This window comes from Pristiophorus japonicus, chromosome 8 (assembly GCF_044704955.1).
Source record: "Pristiophorus japonicus isolate sPriJap1 chromosome 8, sPriJap1.hap1, whole genome shotgun sequence".
Taxonomy (NCBI): Eukaryota; Metazoa; Chordata; class Chondrichthyes; family Pristiophoridae; genus Pristiophorus; species Pristiophorus japonicus.
Genome location: NC_091984.1, coordinates 175,353,653 through 175,368,342, shown reverse-complemented (window position 1 = coordinate 175,368,342; position 14,690 = coordinate 175,353,653). Strand labels below are relative to the sequence as shown.

At 45.5% G+C, this 14,690-nt stretch overlaps 13 non-coding genes across 13 annotated transcripts; all 13 read left to right on the top strand.

The window, feature by feature from the left end:
* The first annotated feature begins 212 nt into the window (after window positions 1–212).
* Window positions 213–294, top strand: trnal-cag (transfer RNA leucine (anticodon CAG)). Its single transcript has one exon. It is a non-coding gene; the product is annotated as a tRNA-Leu (tRNA).
* Window positions 295–1,267: 973 nt separating this feature from the next.
* Window positions 1,268–1,349, top strand: trnal-cag (transfer RNA leucine (anticodon CAG)). Its single transcript has one exon. It is a non-coding gene; the product is annotated as a tRNA-Leu (tRNA).
* A 973-nt stretch (window positions 1,350–2,322) lies between these two features.
* Window positions 2,323–2,404, top strand: trnal-cag (transfer RNA leucine (anticodon CAG)). Its single transcript has one exon. It is a non-coding gene; the product is annotated as a tRNA-Leu (tRNA).
* Window positions 2,405–3,377: 973 nt separating this feature from the next.
* On the top strand, window positions 3,378–3,459 carry trnal-cag (transfer RNA leucine (anticodon CAG)). The gene has a single exon. It is a non-coding gene; the product is annotated as a tRNA-Leu (tRNA).
* A 973-nt stretch (window positions 3,460–4,432) lies between these two features.
* On the top strand, window positions 4,433–4,514 carry trnal-cag (transfer RNA leucine (anticodon CAG)). Its single transcript has one exon. It is a non-coding gene; the product is annotated as a tRNA-Leu (tRNA).
* A 973-nt stretch (window positions 4,515–5,487) lies between these two features.
* trnal-cag (transfer RNA leucine (anticodon CAG)) lies at window positions 5,488–5,569 on the top strand. Its single transcript has one exon. It is a non-coding gene; the product is annotated as a tRNA-Leu (tRNA).
* Window positions 5,570–6,542: 973 nt separating this feature from the next.
* trnal-cag (transfer RNA leucine (anticodon CAG)) lies at window positions 6,543–6,624 on the top strand. The gene has a single exon. It is a non-coding gene; the product is annotated as a tRNA-Leu (tRNA).
* Window positions 6,625–7,597: 973 nt separating this feature from the next.
* Window positions 7,598–7,679, top strand: trnal-cag (transfer RNA leucine (anticodon CAG)). Its single transcript has one exon. It is a non-coding gene; the product is annotated as a tRNA-Leu (tRNA).
* Window positions 7,680–8,652: 973 nt separating this feature from the next.
* On the top strand, window positions 8,653–8,734 carry trnal-cag (transfer RNA leucine (anticodon CAG)). Its single transcript has one exon. It is a non-coding gene; the product is annotated as a tRNA-Leu (tRNA).
* A 973-nt stretch (window positions 8,735–9,707) lies between these two features.
* On the top strand, window positions 9,708–9,789 carry trnal-cag (transfer RNA leucine (anticodon CAG)). Its single transcript has one exon. It is a non-coding gene; the product is annotated as a tRNA-Leu (tRNA).
* A 973-nt stretch (window positions 9,790–10,762) lies between these two features.
* Window positions 10,763–10,844, top strand: trnal-cag (transfer RNA leucine (anticodon CAG)). The gene has a single exon. It is a non-coding gene; the product is annotated as a tRNA-Leu (tRNA).
* Window positions 10,845–11,817: 973 nt separating this feature from the next.
* On the top strand, window positions 11,818–11,899 carry trnal-cag (transfer RNA leucine (anticodon CAG)). The gene has a single exon. It is a non-coding gene; the product is annotated as a tRNA-Leu (tRNA).
* A 2,028-nt stretch (window positions 11,900–13,927) lies between these two features.
* On the top strand, window positions 13,928–14,009 carry trnal-cag (transfer RNA leucine (anticodon CAG)). The gene has a single exon. It is a non-coding gene; the product is annotated as a tRNA-Leu (tRNA).
* Window positions 14,010–14,690: the final 681 nt, after the last annotated feature.

The following is a 14,690-nucleotide window of genomic DNA, read 5'->3' as shown; positions in this document are numbered from 1 at the left end:
TTGAATGAATGTTGTAACTGGTTTGTCCCAACATGCACCTAATTTCTGTTGTTGCCCTGTGGATACGTAGGTGCCTGTGACCGGTATGTTGCAAAATCGTTTCTCGAGAGTTTACTGTCTACCACTTTAATTGCCTTAATTATTATTTTCCGCATAACAAAGTCACATTACACTCAACGGTCACTCGTTCCAGAACAGAAGCTGCTTCCAGTGGTAGCGTGGCCGAGCGGTCTAAGGCGCTGGATCCAGGTTCCAGTCTCTTCGGAGGCGTGGGTTCAAATCCCACCGCTGCCAGAATTTTCCCTGCGTAACACTTGCATTCTGTCAGCACAAGCATGGGCACCTGTTTCACAATGGGGCCATTTTGGTGTGGAAAAGTAGTTGGACTGTGAGCGGTGCCTTTCGTTTGTTGGCAAATGGCAATACCATCGAAGAGTTTGATGTCACCACTTGAAAATTGAAGGCCAGTTGAGCATGCTTTTTGCACGCTGGCCGCATTTGTGTGGATAAAAAGTAAATGTCAGAAGTGGGATTGGAAACCACGCCGCTAGAAGTGGGCTTGGCACCCACGTCCCAGAATACACCAACCTTTGGTAAGGTAAGGGTTACAGTCTTTGAGTTTGGCACCTTAAACCACTCGGCTATTTTGATAATGAACCGACTGTAACTGCAGAAAAGCGTACTCCAATTCTGCACATTTACTGAGTTGCATCACAATCCTTCCTCCTGTGCAATCACACAACACGTACATTGTTACGACATCACTTAACAGGCAGCGCCAATCATTAAGTTTATCATGCCTGCAATGCAACCAACACACGTATTTCTCACAACAGCTCGCATTTTGCCAGCTATCGGGTAAAATTTTCTGCAGTGTGTTGGCGCCTTTCATGTCCCAAAACGCTTTACAGCCAATGAAGTATTTTTAAAGTGAGTCACTGTTGTAATGTGGGAAATGGCGCAGCCAGTATGCACACAGCACGATCCCACAAACAGCAATGTGTTCATGACCAGATAATCTGTTTTTGTCAGTGATGTTGATATAGGAATAAATATTGAATGAATGTTGTAACTGGTTTGTCCCAACATGCACCTAATTTCTGTTGTTGCCCTGTGGATACGTAGGTTCCTGTGACCGGTATGTTGCAAAATCGTTTCTCGAGAGTTCACTGTCTACCACTTTAATTGCCTTAATTATTATTTTCCGCATAACAAAGTCACATTACACTCAACGGTCACTCGTTCCAGAACAGAAGCTGCTTCCAGTGGTAGCGTGGCCGAGCGGTCTAAGGCGCTGGATCCAGGTTCCAGTCTCTTCGGAGGCGTGGGTTCAAATCCCACCGCTGCCAGAATTTTCCCTGCGTAACACTTGCATTCTGTCAGCACAAGCATGGGCACCTGTTTCACAATGGGGCCATTTTGGTGTGGAAAAGTAGTTGGACTGTGAGCGGTGCCTTTCGTTTGTTGGCAAATGGCAATACCATCGAAGAGTTTGATGTCACCACTTGAAAATTGAAGGCCAGTTGAGCATGCTTTTTGCACGCTGGCCGCATTTGTGTGGATAAAAAGTAAATGTCAGAAGTGGGATTGGAAACCACGCCGCTAGAAGTGGGCTTGGCACCCACGTCCCAGAATACACCAACCTTTGGTAAGGTAAGGGTTACAGTCTTTGAGTTTGGCACCTTAAACCACTCGGCTATTTTGATAATGAACCGACTGTAACTGCAGAAAAGCGTGCTCCAATTCTGCACATTTACTGAGTTGCATCACAATCCTTCCTCCTGTGCAATCACACAACACGTACATTGTTACGACATCACTTAACAGGCAGCGCCAGTCATTAAGTTTATCATGCCTGCAATGCAACCAACACACGTATTTCTCACAACAGCTCGCATTTTGCCAGCTATCGGGTAAAATTTTCTGCAGTGTGTTGGCGCCTTTCATGTCCCAAAACGCTTTACAGCCAATGAAGTATTTTTAAAGTGAGTCACTGTTGTAATGTGGGAAATGGCGCAGCCAGGATGCACACAGCACGATCCCACAAACAGCAATGTGTTCATGACCAGATAATCTGTTTTTGTCAGTGATGTTGATATAGGAATAAATATTGAATGAATGTTGTAACTGGTTTGTCCCAACATGCACCTAATTTCTGTTGTTGCCCTGTGGATACGTAGGTTCCTGTGACCGGTATGTTGCAAAATCGTTTCTCGAGAGTTCACTGTCTACCACTTTAATTGCCTTAATTATTATTTTCCGCATAACAAAGTCACATTACACTCAACGGTCACTCGTTCCAGAACAGAAGCTGCTTCCAGTGGTAGCGTGGCCGAGCGGTCTAAGGCGCTGGATCCAGGTTCCAGTCTCTTCGGAGGCGTGGGTTCAAATCCCACTGCTGCCAGAATTTTCCCTGCGTAACACTTGCATTCTGTCAGCACAAGCATGGGCACCTGTTTCACAATGGGGCCATTTTGGTGTGGAAAAGTAGTTGGACTGTGAGCGGTGCCTTTCGTTTGTTGGCAAATGGCAATACCATCGAAGAGTTTGATGTCACCACTTGAAAATTGAAGGCCAGTTGAGCATGCTTTTTGCACGCTGGCCGCATTTGTGTGGATAAAAAGTAAATGTCAGAAGTGGGATTGGAAACCACGCCGCTAGAAGTGGGCTTGGCACCCACGTCCCAGAATACACCAACCTTTGGTAAGGTAAGGGTTACAGTCTTTGAGTTTGGCACCTTAAACCACTCGGCCACCCTGACAATGAACCGACTGTAACTGCAGAAAAGCGTGCTCCAATTCTGCACATTTACTGAGTTGCATCACAATCCTTCCTCCTGTGCAATCACACAACACGTACATTGTTACGACATCACTTAACAGGCAGCGCCAGTCATTAAGTTTATCATGCCTGCAATGCAACCAACACACGTATTTCTCACAACAGCTCGCATTTTGCCAGCTATCGGGTAAAATTTTCTGCAGTGTGTTGGCGCCTTTCATGTCCCAAAACGCTTTACAGCCAATGAAGTATTTTTAAAGTGAGTCACTGTTGTAATGTGGGAAATGGCGCAGCCAGGATGCACACAGCACGATCCCACAAACAGCAATGTGTTCATGACCAGATAATCTGTTTTTGTCAGTGATGTTGATATAGGAATAAATATTGAATTAATGTTGTAACTGGTTTGTCCCAACATGCACCTAATTTCTGTTGTTGCCCTGTGGATACGTAGGTTCCTGTGACCGGTATGTTGCAAAATCGTTTCTCGAGAGTTCACTGTCTACCACTTTAATTGCCTTAATTATTATTTTCCGCATAACAAAGTCACATTACACTCAACGGTCACTCGTTCCAGAACAGAAGCTGCTTCCAGTGGTAGCGTGGCCGAGCGGTCTAAGGCGCTGGATCCAGGTTCCAGTCTCTTCGGAGGCGTGGGTTCAAATCCCACCGCTGCCAGAATTTTCCCTGCGTAACACTTGCATTCTGTCAGCACAAGCATGGGCACCTGTTTCACAATGGGGCCATTTTGGTGTGGAAAAGTAGTTGGACTGTGAGCGGTGCCTTTCGTTTGTTGGCAAATGGCAATACCATCGAAGAGTTTGATGTCACCACTTGAAAATTGAAGGCCAGTTGAGCATGCTTTTTGCACGCTGGCCGCATTTGTGTGGATAAAAAGTAAATGTCAGAAGTGGGATTGGAAACCACGCCGCTAGAAGTGGGCTTGGCACCCACGTCCCAGAATACACCAACCTTTGGTAAGGTAAGGGTTACAGTCTTTGAGTTTGGCACCTTAAACCACTCGGCTATTTTGATAATGAACCGACTGTAACTGCAGAAAAGCGTACTCCAATTCTGCACATTTACTGAGTTGCATCACAATCCTTCCTCCTGTGCAATCACACAACACGTACATTGTTACGACATCACTTAACAGGCAGCGCCAGTCATTAAGTTTATCATGCCTGCAATGCAACCAACACACGTATTTCTCACAACAGCTCGCATTTTGCCAGCTATCGGGTAAAATTTTCTGCAGTGTGTTGGCGCCTTTCATGTCCCAAAACGCTTTACAGCCAATGAAGTATTTTTAAAGTGAGTCACTGTTGTAATGTGGGAAATGGCGCAGCCAGTATGCACACAGCACGATCCCACAAACAGCAATGTGTTCATGACCAGATAATCTGTTTTTGTCAGTGATGTTGATATAGGAATAAATATTGAATGAATGTTGTAACTGGTTTGTCCCAACATGCACCTAATTTCTGTTGTTGCCCTGTGGATACGTAGGTTCCTGTGACCGGTATGTTGCAAAATCGTTTCTCGAGAGTTCACTGTCTACCACTTTAATTGCCTTAATTATTATTTTCCGCATAACAAAGTCACATTACACTCAACGGTCACTCGTTCCAGAACAGAAGCTGCTTCCAGTGGTAGCGTGGCCGAGCGGTCTAAGGCGCTGGATCCAGGTTCCAGTCTCTTCGGAGGCGTGGGTTCAAATCCCACTGCTGCCAGAATTTTCCCTGCGTAACACTTGCATTCTGTCAGCACAAGCATGGGCACCTGTTTCACAATGGGGCCATTTTGGTGTGGAAAAGTAGTTGGACTGTGAGCGGTGCCTTTCGTTTGTTGGCAAATGGCAATACCATCGAAGAGTTTGATGTCACCACTTGAAAATTGAAGGCCAGTTGAGCATGCTTTTTGCACGCTGGCCGCATTTGTGTGGATAAAAAGTAAATGTCAGAAGTGGGATTGGAAACCACGCCGCTAGAAGTGGGCTTGGCACCCACGTCCCAGAATACACCAACCTTTGGTAAGGTAAGGGTTACAGTCTTTGAGTTTGGCACCTTAAACCACTCGGCTATTTTGATAATGAACCGACTGTAACTGCAGAAAAGCGTACTCCAATTCTGCACATTTACTGAGTTGCATCACAATCCTTCCTCCTGTGCAATCACACAACACGTACATTGTTACGACATCACTTAACAGGCAGCGCCAATCATTAAGTTTATCATGCCTGCAATGCAACCAACACACGTATTTCTCACAACAGCTCGCATTTTGCCAGCTATCGGGTAAAATTTTCTGCAGTGTGTTGGCGCCTTTCATGTCCCAAAACGCTTTACAGCCAATGAAGTATTTTTAAAGTGAGTCACTGTTGTAATGTGGGAAATGGCGCAGCCAGTATGCACACAGCACGATCCCACAAACAGCAATGTGTTCATGACCAGATAATCTGTTTTTGTCAGTGATGTTGATATAGGAATAAATATTGAATGAATGTTGTAACTGGTTTGTCCCAACATGCACCTAATTTCTGTTGTTGCCCTGTGGATACGTAGGTTCCTGTGACCGGTATGTTGCAAAATCGTTTCTCGAGAGTTCACTGTCTACCACTTTAATTGCCTTAATTATTATTTTCCGCATAACAAAGTCACATTACACTCAACGGTCACTCGTTCCAGAACAGAAGCTGCTTCCAGTGGTAGCGTGGCCGAGCGGTCTAAGGCGCTGGATCCAGGTTCCAGTCTCTTCGGAGGCGTGGGTTCAAATCCCACCGCTGCCAGAATTTTCCCTGCGTAACACTTGCATTCTGTCAGCACAAGCATGGGCACCTGTTTCACAATGGGGCCATTTTGGTGTGGAAAAGTAGTTGGACTGTGAGCGGTGCCTTTAGTTTGTTGGCAAATGGCAATACCATCGAAGTGTTTGATGTCACCACTTGAAAATTGAAGGCCAGTTGAGCATGCTTTTTGCACGCTGGCCGCATTTGTGTGGATAAAAAGTAAATGTCAGAAGTGGGATTGGAAACCACGCCGCTAGAAGTGGGCTTGGCACCCACGTCCCAGAATACACCAACCTTTGGTAAGGTAAGGGTTACAGTCTTTGAGTTTGGCACCTTAAACCACTCGGCCACCCTGACAATGAACCGACTGTAACTGCAGAAAAGCGTACTCCAATTCTGCACATTTACTGAGTTGCATCACAATCCTTCCTCCTGTGCAATCACACAACACGTACATTGTTACGACATCACTTAACAGGCAGCGCCAGTCATTAAGTTTATCATGCCTGCAATGCAACCAACACACGTATTTCTCACAACAGCTCGCATTTTGCCAGCTATCGGGTAAAATTTTCTGCAGTGTGTTGGCGCCTTTCATGTCCCAAAACGCTTTACAGCCAATGAAGTATTTTTAAAGTGAGTCACTGTTGTAATGTGGGAAATGGCGCAGCCAGTATGCACACAGCACGATCCCACAAACAGCAATGTGTTCATGACCAGATAATCTGTTTTTGTCAGTGATGTTGATATAGGAATAAATATTGAATGAATGTTGTAACTGGTTTGTCCCAACATGCACCTAATTTCTGTTGTTGCCCTGTGGATACGTAGGTTCCTGTGACCGGTATGTTGCAAAATCGTTTCTCGAGAGTTCACTGTCTACCACTTTAATTGCCTTAATTATTATTTTCCGCATAACAAAGTCACATTACACTCAACGGTCACTCGTTCCAGAACAGAAGCTGCTTCCAGTGGTAGCGTGGCCGAGCGGTCTAAGGCGCTGGATCCAGGTTCCAGTCTCTTCGGAGGCGTGGGTTCAAATCCCACTGCTGCCAGAATTTTCCCTGCGTAACACTTGCATTCTGTCAGCACAAGCATGGGCACCTGTTTCACAATGGGGCCATTTTGGTGTGGAAAAGTAGTTGGACTGTGAGCGGTGCCTTTCGTTTGTTGGCAAATGGCAATACCATCGAAGAGTTTGATGTCACCACTTGAAAATTGAAGGCCAGTTGAGCATGCTTTTTGCACGCTGGCCGCATTTGTGTGGATAAAAAGTAAATGTCAGAAGTGGGATTGGAAACCACGCCGCTAGAAGTGGGCTTGGCACCCACGTCCCAGAATACACCAACCTTTGGTAAGGTAAGGGTTACAGTCTTTGAGTTTGGCACCTTAAACCACTCGGCTATTTTGATAATGAACCGACTGTAACTGCAGAAAAGCGTACTCCAATTCTGCACATTTACTGAGTTGCATCACAATCCTTCCTCCTGTGCAATCACACAACACGTACATTGTTACGACATCACTTAACAGGCAGCGCCAATCATTAAGTTTATCATGCCTGCAATGCAACCAACACACGTATTTCTCACAACAGCTCGCATTTTGCCAGCTATCGGGTAAAATTTTCTGCAGTGTGTTGGCGCCTTTCATGTCCCAAAACGCTTTACAGCCAATGAAGTATTTTTAAAGTGAGTCACTGTTGTAATGTGGGAAATGGCGCAGCCAGTATGCACACAGCACGATCCCACAAACAGCAATGTGTTCATGACCAGATAATCTGTTTTTGTCAGTGATGTTGATATAGGAATAAATATTGAATGAATGTTGTAACTGGTTTGTCCCAACATGCACCTAATTTCTGTTGTTGCCCTGTGGATACGTAGGTTCCTGTGACCGGTATGTTGCAAAATCGTTTCTCGAGAGTTCACTGTCTACCACTTTAATTGCCTTAATTATTATTTTCCGCATAACAAAGTCACATTACACTCAACGGTCACTCGTTCCAGAACAGAAGCTGCTTCCAGTGGTAGCGTGGCCGAGCGGTCTAAGGCGCTGGATCCAGGTTCCAGTCTCTTCGGAGGCGTGGGTTCAAATCCCACCGCTGCCAGAATTTTCCCTGCGTAACACTTGCATTCTGTCAGCACAAGCATGGGCACCTGTTTCACAATGGGGCCATTTTGGTGTGGAAAAGTAGTTGGACTGTGAGCGGTGCCTTTAGTTTGTTGGCAAATGGCAATACCATCGAAGTGTTTGATGTCACCACTTGAAAATTGAAGGCCAGTTGAGCATGCTTTTTGCACGCTGGCCGCATTTGTGTGGATAAAAAGTAAATGTCAGAAGTGGGATTGGAAACCACGCCGCTAGAAGTGGGCTTGGCACCCACGTCCCAGAATACACCAACCTTTGGTAAGGTAAGGGTTACAGTCTTTGAGTTTGGCACCTTAAACCACTCGGCCACCCTGACAATGAACCGACTGTAACTGCAGAAAAGCGTGCTCCAATTCTGCACATTTACTGAGTTGCATCACAATCCTTCCTCCTGTGCAATCACACAACACGTACATTGTTACGACATCACTTAACAGGCAGCGCCAGTCATTAAGTTTATCATGCCTGCAATGCAACCAACACACGTATTTCTCACAACAGCTCGCATTTTGCCAGCTATCGGGTAAAGTTTTCTGCAGTGTGTTGGCGCCTTTCATGTCCCAAAACGCTTTACAGCCAATGAAGTATTTTTAAAGTGAGTCACTGTTGTAATGTGGGAAATGGCGCAGCCAGTATGCACACAGCACGATCCCACAAACAGCAATGTGTTCATGACCAGATAATCTGTTTTTGTCAGTGATGTTGATATAGGAATAAATATTGAATGAATGTTGTAACTGGTTTGTCCCAACATGCACCTAATTTCTGTTGTTGCCCTGTGGATACGTAGGTGCCTGTGACCGGTATGTTGCAAAATCGTTTCTCGAGAGTTTACTGTCTACCACTTTAATTGCCTTAATTATTATTTTCCGCATAACAAAGTCACATTACACTCAACGGTCACTCGTTCCAGAACAGAAGCTGCTTCCAGTGGTAGCGTGGCCGAGCGGTCTAAGGCGCTGGATCCAGGTTCCAGTCTCTTCGGAGGCGTGGGTTCAAATCCCACCGCTGCCAGAATTTTCCCTGCGTAACACTTGCATTCTGTCAGCACAAGCATGGGCACCTGTTTCACAATGGGGCCATTTTGGTGTGGAAAAGTAGTTGGACTGTGAGCGGTGCCTTTCGTTTGTTGGCAAATGGCAATACCATCGAAGAGTTTGATGTCACCACTTGAAAATTGAAGGCCAGTTGAGCATGCTTTTTGCACGCTGGCCGCATTTGTGTGGATAAAAAGTAAATGTCAGAAGTGGGATTGGAAACCACGCCGCTAGAAGTGGGCTTGGCACCCACGTCCCAGAATACACCAACCTTTGGTAAGGTAAGGGTTACAGTCTTTGAGTTTGGCACCTTAAACCACTCGGCTATTTTGATAATGAACCGACTGTAACTGCAGAAAAGCGTACTCCAATTCTGCACATTTACTGAGTTGCATCACAATCCTTCCTCCTGTGCAATCACACAACACGTACATTGTTACGACATCACTTAACAGGCAGCGCCAATCATTAAGTTTATCATGCCTGCAATGCAACCAACACACGTATTTCTCACAACAGCTCGCATTTTGCCAGCTATCGGGTAAAATTTTCTGCAGTGTGTTGGCGCCTTTCATGTCCCAAAAAGCTTTACAGCCAATGAAGTATTTTTAAAGTGAGTCACTGTTGTAATGTGGGAAATGGCGCAGCCAGTATGCACACAGCACGATCCCACAAACAGCAATGTGTTCATGACCAGATAATCTGTTTTTGTCAGTGATGTTGATATAGGAATAAATATTGAATGAATGTTGTAACTGGTTTGTCCCAACATGCACCTAATTTCTGTTGTTGCCCTGTGGATACGTAGGTTCCTGTGACCGGTATGTTGCAAAATCGTTTCTCGAGAGTTCACTGTCTACCACTTTAATTGCCTTAATTATTATTTTCCGCATAACAAAGTCACATTACACTCAACGGTCACTCGTTCCAGAACAGAAGCTGCTTCCAGTGGTAGCGTGGCCGAGCGGTCTAAGGCGCTGGATCCAGGTTCCAGTCTCTTCGGAGGCGTGGGTTCAAATCCCACCGCTGCCAGAATTTTCCCTGCGTAACACTTGCATTCTGTCAGCACAAGCATGGGCACCTGTTTCACAATGGGGCCATTTTGGTGTGGAAAAGTAGTTGGACTGTGAGCGGTGCCTTTTGTTTGTTGGCAAATGGCAATACCATCGAAGAGTTTGATGTCACCACTTGAAAATTGAAGGCCAGTTGAGCATGCTTTTTGCACGCTGGCCGCATTTGTGTGGATAAAAAGTAAATGTCAGAAGTGGGATTGGAAACCACGCCGCTAGAAGTGGGCTTGGCACCCACGTCCCAGAATACACCAACCTTTGGTAAGGTAAGGGTTACAGTCTTTGAGTTTGGCACCTTAAACCACTCGGCTATTTTGATAATGAACCGACTGTAACTGCAGAAAAGCGTGCTCCAATTCTGCACATTTACTGAGTTGCATCACAATCCTTCCTCCTGTGCAATCACACAACACGTACATTGTTACGACATCACTTAACAGGCAGCGCCAGTCATTAAGTTTATCATGCCTGCAATGCAACCAACACACGTATTTCTCACAACAGCTCGCATTTTGCCAGCTATCGGGTAAAATTTTCTGCAGTGTGTTGGCGCCTTTCATGTCCCAAAACGCTTTACAGCCAATGAAGTATTTTTAAAGTGAGTCACTGTTGTAATGTGGGAAATGGCGCAGCCAGGATGCACACAGCACGATCCCACAAACAGCAATGTGTTCATGACCAGATAATCTGTTTTTGTCAGTGATGTTGATATAGGAATAAATATTGAATGAATGTTGTAACTGGTTTGTCCCAACATGCACCTAATTTCTGTTGTTGCCCTGTGGATACGTAGGTTCCTGTGACCGGTATGTTGCAAAATCGTTTCTCGAGAGTTCACTGTCTACCACTTTAATTGCCTTAATTATTATTTTCCGCATAACAAAGTCACATTACACTCAACGGTCACTCGTTCCAGAACAGAAGCAGCTTCCAGTGGTAGCGTGGCCGAGCGGTCTAAGGCGCTGGATCCAGGTTCCAGTCTCTTCGGAGGCGTGGGTTCAAATCCCACTGCTGCCAGAATTTTCCCTGCGTAACACTTGCATTCTGTCAGCACAAGCATGGGCACCTGTTTCACAATGGGGCCATTTTGGTGTGGAAAAGTAGTTGGACTGTGAGCGGTGCCTTTCGTTTGTTGGCAAATGGCAATACCATCGAAGAGTTTGATGTCACCACTTGAAAATTGAAGGCCAGTTGAGCATGCTTTTTGCACGCTGGCCGCATTTGTGTGGATAAAAAGTAAATGTCAGAAGTGGGATTGGAAACCACGCCGCTAGAAGTGGGCTTGGCACCCACGTCCCAGAATACACCAACCTTTGGTAAGGTAAGGGTTACAGTCTTTGAGTTTGGCACCTTAAACCACTCGGCCACCCTGACAATGAACCGACTGTAACTGCAGAAAAGCGTGCTCCAATTCTGCACATTTACTGAGTTGCATCACAATCCTTCCTCCTGTGCAATCACACAACACGTACATTGTTACGACATCACTTAACAGGCAGCGCCAGTCATTAAGTTTATCATGCCTGCAATGCAACCAACACACGTATTTCTCACAACAGCTCGCATTTTGCCAGCTATCGGGTAAAATTTTCTGCAGTGTGTTGGCGCCTTTCATGTCCCAAAACGCTTTACAGCCAATGAAGTATTTTTAAAGTGAGTCACTGTTGTAATGTGGGAAATGGCGCAGCCAGGATGCACACAGCACGATCCCACAAACAGCAATGTGTTCATGACCAGATAATCTGTTTTTGTCAGTGATGTTGATATAGGAATAAATATTGAATTAATGTTGTAACTGGTTTGTCCCAACATGCACCTAATTTCTGTTGTTGCCCTGTGGATACGTAGGTTCCTGTGACCGGTATGTTGCAAAATCGTTTCTCGAGAGTTCACTGTCTACCACTTTAATTGCCTTAATTATTATTTTCCGCATAACAAAGTCACATTACACTCAACGGTCACTCGTTCCAGAACAGAAGCTGCTTCCAGTGGTAGCGTGGCCGAGTGGTCTAAGGCGCTGGATCCAGGTTCCAGTCTCTTCGGAGGCGTGGGTTCAAATCCCACCGCTGCCAGAATTTTCCCTGCGTAACACTTGCATTCTGTCAGCACAAGCATGGGCACCTGTTTCACAATGGGGCCATTTTGGTGTGGAAAAGTAGTTGGACTGTGAGCGGTGCCTTTCGTTTGTTGGCAAATGGCAATACCATCGAAGAGTTTGATGTCACCACTTGAAAATTGAAGGCCAGTTGAGCATGCTTTTTGCACGCTGGCCGCATTTGTGTGGATAAAAAGTAAATGTCAGAAGTGGGATTGGAAACCACGCCGCTAGAAGTGGGCTTGGCACCCACGTCCCAGAATACACCAACCTTTGGTAAGGTAAGGGTTACAGTCTTTGAGTTTGGCACCTTAAACCACTCGGCTATTTTGATAATGAACCGACTGTAACTGCAGAAAAGCGTACTCCAATTCTGCACATTTACTGAGTTGCATCACAATCCTTCCTCCTGTGCAATCACACAACACGTACATTGTTACGACATCACTTAACAGGCAGCGCCAGTCATTAAGTTTATCATGCCTGCAATGCAACCAACACACGTATTTCTCACAACAGCTCGCATTTTGCCAGCTATCGGGTAAAATTTTCTGCAGTGTGTTGGCGCCTTTCATGTCCCAAAACGCTTTACAGCCAATGAAGTATTTTTAAAGTGAGTCACTGTTGTAATGTGGGAAATGGCGCAGCCAGTATGCACACAGCACGATCCCACAAACAGCAATGTGTTCATGACCAGATAATCTGTTTTTGTCAGTGATGTTGATATAGGAATAAATATTGAATGAATGTTGTAACTGGTTTGTCCCAACATGCACCTAATTTCTGTTGTTGCCCTGTGGATACGTAGGTTCCTGTGACCGGTATGTTGCAAAATCGTTTCTCGAGAGTTCACTGTCTACCACTTTAATTGCCTTAATTATTATTTTCCGCATAACAAAGTCACATTACACTCAACGGTCACTCGTTCCAGAACAGAAGCTGCTTCCAGTGGTAGCGTGGCCGAGCAGTCTAAGGCGCTGGATCCAGGTTCCAGTCTCTTCGGAGGCGTGGGTTCAAATCCCACTGCTGCCAGAATTTTCCCTGCGTAACACTTGCATTCTGTCAGCACAAGCATGGGCACCTGTTTCACAATGGGGCCATTTTGGTGTGGAAAAGTAGTTGGACTGTGAGCGGTGCCTTTCGTTTGTTGGCAAATGGCAATACCATCGAAGAGTTTGATGTCACCACTTGAAAATTGAAGGCCAGTTGAGCATGCTTTTTGCACGCTGGCCGCATTTGTGTGGATAAAAAGTAAATGTCAGAAGTGGGATTGGAAACCACGCCGCTAGAAGTGGGCTTGGCACCCACGTCCCAGAATACACCAACCTTTGGTGAGGTAAGGGTTACAGTCTTTGAGTTTGGCACCTTAAACCACTCGGCTATTTTGATAATGAACCGACTGTAACTGCAGAAAAGCGTACTCCAATTCTGCACAGTTACTGAGTTGCATCACAATCCTTCCTCCTGTGCAATCACACAACACGTACATTGTTACGACATCACTTAACAGGCAGCGCCAATCATTAAGTTTATCATGCCTGCAATGCAACCAACACACGTATTTCTCACAACAGCTCGCATTTTGCCAGCTATCGGGTAAAATTTTCTGCAGTGTGTTGGCGCCTTTCATGTCCCAAAACGCTTTACAGCCAATGAAGTATTTTTAAAGTGAGTCACTGTTGTAATGTGGGAAATGGCGCAGCCAGTATGCACACAGCACGATCCCACAAACAGCAATGTGTTCATGACCAGATAATCTGTTTTTGTCAGTGATGTTGATATAGGAATAAATATTGAATGAATGTTGTAACTGGTTTGTCCCAACATGCACCTAATTTCTGTTGTTGCCCTGTGGATACGTAGGTTCCTGTGACCGGTATGTTGCAAAATCGTTTCTCGAGAGTTCACTGTCTACCACTTTAATTGCCTTAATTATTATTTTCCGCATAACAAAGTCACATTACACTCAACGGTCACTCGTTCCAGAACAGAAGCTGCTTCCAGTGGTAGCGTGGCCGAGCGGTCTAAGGCGCTGGATCCAGGTTCCAGTCTCTTCGGAGGCGTGGGTTCAAATCCCACCGCTGCCAGAATTTTCCCTGCGTAACACTTGCATTCTGTCAGCACAAGCATGGGCACCTGTTTCACAATGGGGCCATTTTGGTGTGGAAAAGTAGTTGGACTGTGAGCGGTGCCTTTAGTTTGTTGGCAAATGGCAATACCATCGAAGTGTTTGATGTCACCACTTGAAAATTGAAGGCCAGTTGAGCATGCTTTTTGCACGCTGGCCGCATTTGTGTGGATAAAAAGTAAATGTCAGAAGTGGGATTGGAAACCACGCCGCTAGAAGTGGGCTTGGCACCCACGTCCCAGAATACACCAACCTTTGGTAAGGTAAGGGTTACAGTCTTTGAGTTTGGCACCTTAAACCACTCGGCCACCCTGACAATGAACCGACTGTAACTGCAGAAAAGCGTACTCCAATTCTGCACATTTACTGAGTTGCATCACAATCCTTCCTCCTGTGCAATCACACAACACGTACATTGTTACGACATCACTTAACAGGCAGCGCCAGTCATTAAGTTTATCATGCCTGCAATGCAACCAACACACGTATTTCTCACAACAGCTCGCATTTTGCCAGCTATCGGGTAAAATTTTCTGCAGTGTGTTGGCGCCTTTCATGTCCCAAAACGCTTTACAGCCAATGAAGTATTTTTAAAGTGAGTCACTGTTGTAATGTGGGAAATGGCGCAGCCAGTATGCAC